Raw genomic sequence first — 7,718 nt, 5'->3', positions numbered from 1 at the left:
AACCCGTAAGTTGGAGAGGAAATGGCGTCTCACTAATTTAGAAGATCTTCACTCATTCCTGCCAGGCTGCTCAAGGAAGTCCTACCATTATTTAATGCTTCAATCTTAAATATGATCAATCTATCTTTGTTAGTTGGTTATGTACCACAGGCCTTTAAGGTGGCAGTAATTAAACCATTACTTAAAAAGCCATCACTTGACCCAGCTATCTTAGCTAATTATAGGCCAATCTCCAACCTTCCTTTTCTCTCAAAGATTCTTGAGAGGGTAGTTGTAAAACAGCTAACTGATCACCTGCAGAGGAATGGTCTATTTGAAGAGTTTCAGTCAGGTTTTAGAATTCATCATAGTACAGAAACAGCATTAGTGAAGGTTACAAATGATCTTCTTATGGCTTCGGACAGTGGACTTATCTCTGTGCTTGTTCTGTTGGACCTCAGTGCTGCTTTTGATACTGTTGACCATAAAATTTTATTACAGAGATTAGAGCATGTCATAGGTATTAAAGGCACTGCGCTGTGGTGGTTTGAATCATATTTGTCTAATAGATTACAGTTTGTTCATGTAAATGGGGAATCTTCTTCACAGACTAAAGTTAATTATGGAGTTCCACAAGGTTCTGTGCTAGGACCAATTTTATTCACTTTATACATGCTTCCCTTGGGCAGTATTATTAGACGGTATTGCTTAAATTTTCATTGTTACGCAGATGATACCCAGCTTTATCTATCCATGAAGCCAGAGGATACACACCAATTAGCTAAACTGCAGGATTGTCTTACAGACATAAAGACATGGATGACCTCTAATTTCCTGCTTTTAAACTCAGATAAAACTGAAGTTATTGTACTTGGCCCCACAAATCTTAGAAGCATGGTGTCTAACCAGATCGTTACTCTGGATGGCATTTCCCTGATCTGTGAGAAATCTTGGAGTTATTTTTGATCAGGATATGTCATTCAAAGCGCATATTAAACAAATATGTAGGACTGCCTTTTTGCATTTACGCAATATCTCTAAAATCAGAAAGGTCTTGTCTCAGAGTGATGCTGAAAAACTAATTCATGCATTTATTTCCTCTAGGCTGGACTATTGTAATTCATTATTATCAGGTTGTCCTAAAAGTTCCCTAAAAAGCCTTCAGTTGGTTCAGAATGCTGCAGCTAGAGTACTGACGGGGACTAGCAGGAGAGAGCATATCTCACCCGTGTTGGCCTCTCTTCATTGGCTTCCTGTTAATTCTAGAATAGAATTTAAAATTCTTCTTCTTACTTATAAGGTTTTGAATAATCAGGTCCCATCTTATCTTAGGGACCTCGTAGTACCATATTACCCCATTAGAGCGCTTCGCTCTCAGACTGCGGGCTTACTTGTGGTTCCTAGGGTTTGTAAGAGTAGAATGGGAGGCAGAGCCTTCAGCTTTCAGGCTCCTCTCCTGTGGAACCAGCTCCCAATTCAGATCAGGGAGACAGATACCCTCTCTACTTTTAAGATTAGGCTTAAAACTTTCCTTTTCGCTAAGGCTTATAGTTAGGGCTGGATCGGGTGACCCTGGACCATCCCTTGGTTATGTTGCTTTAGACGTAGACTGTGGGGGGTTCCCATGATGCACTGTTTCTTTCTTTTTTTGCTCCGTATGCATCACTCTGCATTTAATCATTAGTGATCGATCTCTGCCCCCCTTCTCGGCATGTCTTTTTCCTGGTTCTTTCCCTCAGCCCCAACCAGTCTCAGCAGAAGACTGCCCCTCCCTGAGCCTGGTTCTGCTGGAGGTTTCTTCCTGTTAAAAGGGAGTTTTTCCTTCCCACTGTGGCCAAGTGCTTGCTCATAGGGGGTCGTTTTGACCGTTGGGGTTTTTCATGGTTATTGTATGGCCTTGCCTTGCAATATGGAGCACCTTGGGGCAACTGTTTGTTGTGATTTGGCGCTATATAAGAAAAAAGTTGATTGATTGATTGATTGACCCTTGACCTCCTTACACAGGTGAATCCAATCATGTGAAAGGGTATTTAAGATGGCCATTTGCAAATGTTTCCCCTCTTTGCATCTCTTTTAATAAGTGGCAACATGGGAGCCGCTAAACAATTCTCAAATGACCTGAAAAAAGATTGTTCATCATCATGGTTTAGGGGAAAGATACAAAAAGCTATCTCAGAGATTTCAGCTGTCAGTTTCCACTGTGAGGAACATAGTGAGGAAATGGAAGACTGCAGACGCAGTACTAGTTAAGGCCTGAAGTGGCAGGCCAAGAAAAATCTCAAAAAGTCCATAAGCTGAAGTGAAGGATGGTGAGAACAGTCATAGTCAACCTTCAGACGTGCTCCAAAGACTTACAACATGATCTTGCTGCAGATAGTGTCTCTTTGCACAAAGAGATGCTGTATGATGCTGTAATGCCTTTTCTGGAAGCCTTTTCTGTGTACTGTGAACTCATACATGGCTAAAGCATGCAAAACAATACAACTGACAGATAAGATACCTACAGGGGCCAGACTACAATGACAAGTAACACAAGGATACAAGACAGACATGGGACAGACCACAACAATTCTCTGCAGTAGTTTTGAGCTGTGAAGTGAGTGCATATTGCCCAATTTACCTTCACGAGAGATATAAGCTGTTTTCAAAGTATACTTTGAATAACTCGCTGAATAAAGCATAGGTGTCAAATTGATTTTGAGCAGATAGGATGAGTTCATCAATGAAAACACCAAATCAGTGTTGCTGTAGATGCTACAAAGTGCAATCTGTCCAAATACTGTACATCAGTTAGAGAAGTTTTTACTTTGTGACAGACTCTTTCATGGCACCTAATTCACTAACTTTAGTAAAAATGCAGTAACTCATTCATTGAACAGCTATAACAACTCAGCGTGTGTTCCCCATGTTATCTTAACTTGTTGCTGTGTGAGATACTTTATTTTTCATTTATTTAACCATTTGTTTTACATCCTTCACTGAAGCTCTCCAAGGCTTTGCAGAAGTGATGAGATTTATGCTCCCTGAGCTCAAGGTAGAACTTCTTCCTAGGCTTGGTGGTGTTTTAGTGCTGTACTCATTCTCTTGGTTGTGGGGTATAATACTTTACAAACCACAATCAGGACATAAAATCCCACAGATTGAATACTGTATATCTGTGCATATGCAGTACTTTAGCTCTGACTAATGCATGTGTTCTGTGTGTCTGTGAGCTATACCTTAGACATAGATCTAACATTGCCGGTATGTTAATATAACTTCCAACAGATCTTTTCAATGCCTATTTTTGCTGAGAGCTGCTTACCGCGGGTGTGTAACATGTGAGACACAATCCGTGCCTGACACACATTTCACACATGCAGTGTACATGCTCTCATGTGGTAATATGGGCACTAAAAAGTCCGTCTCTTGCATATGTGCAACAGGCTCGTGGCACATTTCTAACTATTTTTAGAGGGAAATACTTGCCATATAACTGTGTATCAACACCACCACACCTGCAGTGTTTAAGCAGTTTGTAATGAGAGAAAATTGCAGTAATTGTAATTGTACAAGCCCGAATCAGAAAAACATTGGGAGACTATATTGTTTGTTCAACTTCATTTGACTTGTAAATATACCGTACATCCATTCTTGCATTTCAGGCTGACAATGCCCTCCCAAAAAATTTGGAAAGGAGGCAATTTAGGGCAAGTAATGAGGTAAAAATATACAAAAATAAATAAATAATTCATGTAACCGATTTACATATTTCTCCCTCTACAGGGCATAATATCATTGAAAGATTCAAGAATTCATTACAAAGGCATGACTGCAGAAGGAAAGGGTACAGGCACTGAACTGGCCAGTGTGTAGTCCTGACCCGTCCACAGTAGAGAACGTGTGGAGAATTTTATAACAAAAAAATGCAACAATGACAAAATAACACCAAAAAACGCTTCACTGTTTGGCATCTCCGCAATGCCGAAATGTATTTTAAGTGTTGTTAGAAGGAATGGCACCTTTACAAAGAGGAAAATGCTTCACTGTCCCAACTTTTTTGGAATGTATTGCAGGCCTTAATTGCAGGAATGGATTTTATTAGCAAATGAAATGAAGCCGAACAGACAAAACAGGAAGTACCTCAGATTGGTGCCAAGTGGCTACTGGACTTATTTCCAGAATAGAAGGTTCTTGGTTCGAGGCCACTTCCACCCATTTTGTGTGTAATGTGGCATTGTGTCAGGAAGGACATAAATCTGTGCCAAATCAACATGCAGCTCTGTATTGGCCCTGCTGTGGTGACTCCACGTGAAAAAGGGAGATGCTGAAAGACCTTCCAATATCCCCTGCAATGAATAAAAAGTTAAGAATCACTGTTTGTTTGGACTTTCATTTTTCATATTGTCCCGGATTGTTTTGGATTTGGAGTTGTACTTAGCGATTGTGAGTCTGAGGAAAATACATTGTCACTTTGAGAATCGTTCATTCAAGTGCAAGAAAGGAGTGTAAACAACTGAGGAAACTGAAGTTTATCCTTGTATGATTTTCTACAGTATTTAATTTTATCTGAATAAAATGCTACATTTTCCTGTTTTCTGTTCTTTGATTCTTAATTGGACAGAACATTCTCAATGGTGCCATGTGTGGGTTTTTGTTTTTCTTTTAATTGTAAAATGACTGACTGCTACAACTGATCATTTCTGTTCTAGTTCTATTATAACACAGACAAGGAAACTCCAGCATACTGCTGTCAAAGCTTCTCTGTAGAGGCTCCCTGTAGATGTGAGATCAGATTTCATGATTTATTTTTTTTTATTAACATAGTGAATGTTATTGCACCATGTTGCCTTGCAGACTGTGTGTATCATTGTGGGCCTTCCTGTGCTCTGAGTTCATTTGTGTTCCAAAGGTGAGAAAAAAGTCAGTCAACAAATCTTTATTATCCCATTGCATTTCAAAGGAACAACTTCCTGCTTAGGTAAGATGTTCAAAATTTACTTAGCACTTCAAATCCAGATCTTAAAAACTTATATTCTTTGTGTCTTACCAGCAGAAGCACTCATTGGTCAGAATGCAAAATGCAGAAGATAAAAAAATTTAATGTAGTGACCATATCATATTAGTCAGAGAATGAACTGTGTGAAAAAGTCAATGAGTGCTGTGATATATATATATATATATATATATATATATATATATATATATATATATAAAGACAAAGACTTTGTTGCTAATCTAGATTGGCTAGTGTTTATAAAATTGGTACCTGACGATTTTCAAGGGTGGTAAGAAATTATGCAAAGTTTTGATAATGATTTGGAATGGTGTGTGAGTCCAGAATATAATGATCAATGTCCATGGTTCATTGTTGTTCGGCAATATCCCTAGTTTCTCAAAAAATATTAGTCCTATCAACTTTCCATTTTCACGCTATTCATCCTTGACCCAAAATACATAAGCATACCAAATGGCAAATGCCAGCTCTCCCCAGTTTGTCCGTGATCAAAGCCATACACATGTACACAAGCATGCATACACATATGTACACAGGGGCTACTTGGCTCTTAAAAATATATATATATATACAATGAAGTGGTATAGAGGAGGATTTTCTTAAAAGACCTGACAGTTCACCTACAATTTGCCAGAACATACACCTGAGATTCAAGCCTAGATTTGATGTTTTGGTGGGAGAAAATCCTCTTTTATACCACTTCATCATCAAGCTGTATAACTGGGGATACAAAATGCAAAACATGCACTATGCCCAATTTCTCCAGTCACAGCCAGGGAAGCTTTTAACTTCTTCTGGGTTGTCTGGGTGTTTTGGTGGCTATCCTAAGTCTTCTCCTTCTTGCACAGTCACTCAGTTTTTGAGAACTGTCTACTCCACACAGATGCCATACTGTTTGTATTTCTTCATAGTTGGTGTAAATAACATCCAAGACATATTCAGTGACTTGAAAATGTTCAAGAAAATAAAAAATGTATTTTTTTATTTTCTATTTTATGTGCTCAAAATAAAGACATATTTTATACATTCATACTTTTTTGAAAAAATTTATTACATTTATAGTGATGTGAAAAATGTTTGTGCACCCTTGAGCTTTTAAATGTTTGAATTTTGTATGACAAGAAAAGAAAGAAAATAATTCAGGCTTTTCTATTACAATTTGGGAAATGATGCCCTTTAAACCCTCCATCAATCTCTGCATCATGAATTAAAAGAAATAAAAATCTAAAAGCTAAAATGATGGTTGTGAATAAGTAAGGAGACCCTTACATATAACCCATCATTTTTACAGACAGTTTTCTTCAGACAAGTCAGGGGATGGATACATGAACATTTCCAAGATACGGATTGTCTTTTGGCCTTCATTTACCTCAATTAGTATGAAATACAAACAGTATGTTACTGTATGATAAATCTGTCCGGAAGCAGCAGTTCACAAAAGAAGGTGCAAGAAGGTGACTAATGAGGAAAGCCACCAAGATGACAAGGCAACCCTGAAGATTTTAATTGGCTGATGTGCATGCGGCTGGAGAAATTGTACAATATGCAAGTTTTACATTTTGCGTCACCAGTTATTCAGCTTCATCGTGAAATGGTATAGAGCAGGATATCCTTAAAAAGAAGAATTGAAAGTTCAGCTACAGTTTGCCAGATGAGCGATTCAAGCCTTGATTTGATTTGTTATGTTGTATGAAAATCCTTCTCTGTTCAACTGCACTATCAATCTGTGACTATGAAGTCCTTGACTGTGCTGTGGTCTGTTTTCCTGAGACCGTGCTCTTCACCTCTTGGCTGTCTTTTCTCATCCATTGTTGCGGTCGCTGGACTTATGGTATCTTAGTCACAATTACAGAGTCACTTAAAGGACATGGCTCATGTTTTTTAACATCCCAGTTAGTAAGACAATGTAAAAGTACTCATGATTGTTAGTGTCTTTGCACACATGTGCTAAAATGTATTTTATTCCTCTCACTCTGAGCGTTAGCAGGTGCATTTCCGGAAAAGTTTTCACTTAGCAGTTTTCGGCATTTTTCAGTGTGTGACGCATTTATAAGCAAAACAAAAACATTCCAAAGACTGACAGACAGAGGGAAAAGAACCTGCTCTGTCCAAAAACAAAGTTTCTGAGCTGCTGTTCGAACGTTATGGCTCGGATTTACAGAGAGCAGACGACATGCTTCACCCCAAGACTAGTAACTTTTTCAGAGTGTCGGATTTTGGAGCCTAAATTGTGGAAATGCGCTGTTTGTGTGGATGCTGGTTTACTGAAGCTGTGTACATGGACGTGGGGACATCTGACACTGTTTTTAAGCAGCCCAGTCTCACGTTTTTTTTTTTTTTTTTGTGCTCCCGTGATAAAATAAATCAAATTTTCATGACGGGGTTTTTTTTAACTCACTATTCCTAACGCTAATCCTACCTCCCGACCCTAACCTTAACCATAACCTAATCTTACTCTTTCACCCCCACCCTAACATAACCACCCCCGACCCCCCCGCTTCACTTTTAATTTCGTGCAGACATCACGGAATGAATTAGAATGAATTCATGCTGCTGTGACGAAAATGAGGCAGTTTTCATCACAATATCACAAACCAATAGATTAATGTATATTTTGTGCTGCTGAATCATGACTTGCTGTGAGACCAGGTTGTTTTAACAGACTGCCTGGACACGGAGATGTATTTGTTACATTGGAAAAAGTCAGAATACATTATTTCCAGGAATTCATGGAAGTTATTTT

Source organism: Thalassophryne amazonica, chromosome 13, assembly GCF_902500255.1.
Source record: "Thalassophryne amazonica chromosome 13, fThaAma1.1, whole genome shotgun sequence".
Taxonomy (NCBI): Eukaryota; Metazoa; Chordata; class Actinopteri; order Batrachoidiformes; family Batrachoididae; genus Thalassophryne; species Thalassophryne amazonica.
The sequence above is the reverse complement of the archived record's forward strand: the minus strand, read 5'-3'. Positions refer to the sequence as shown.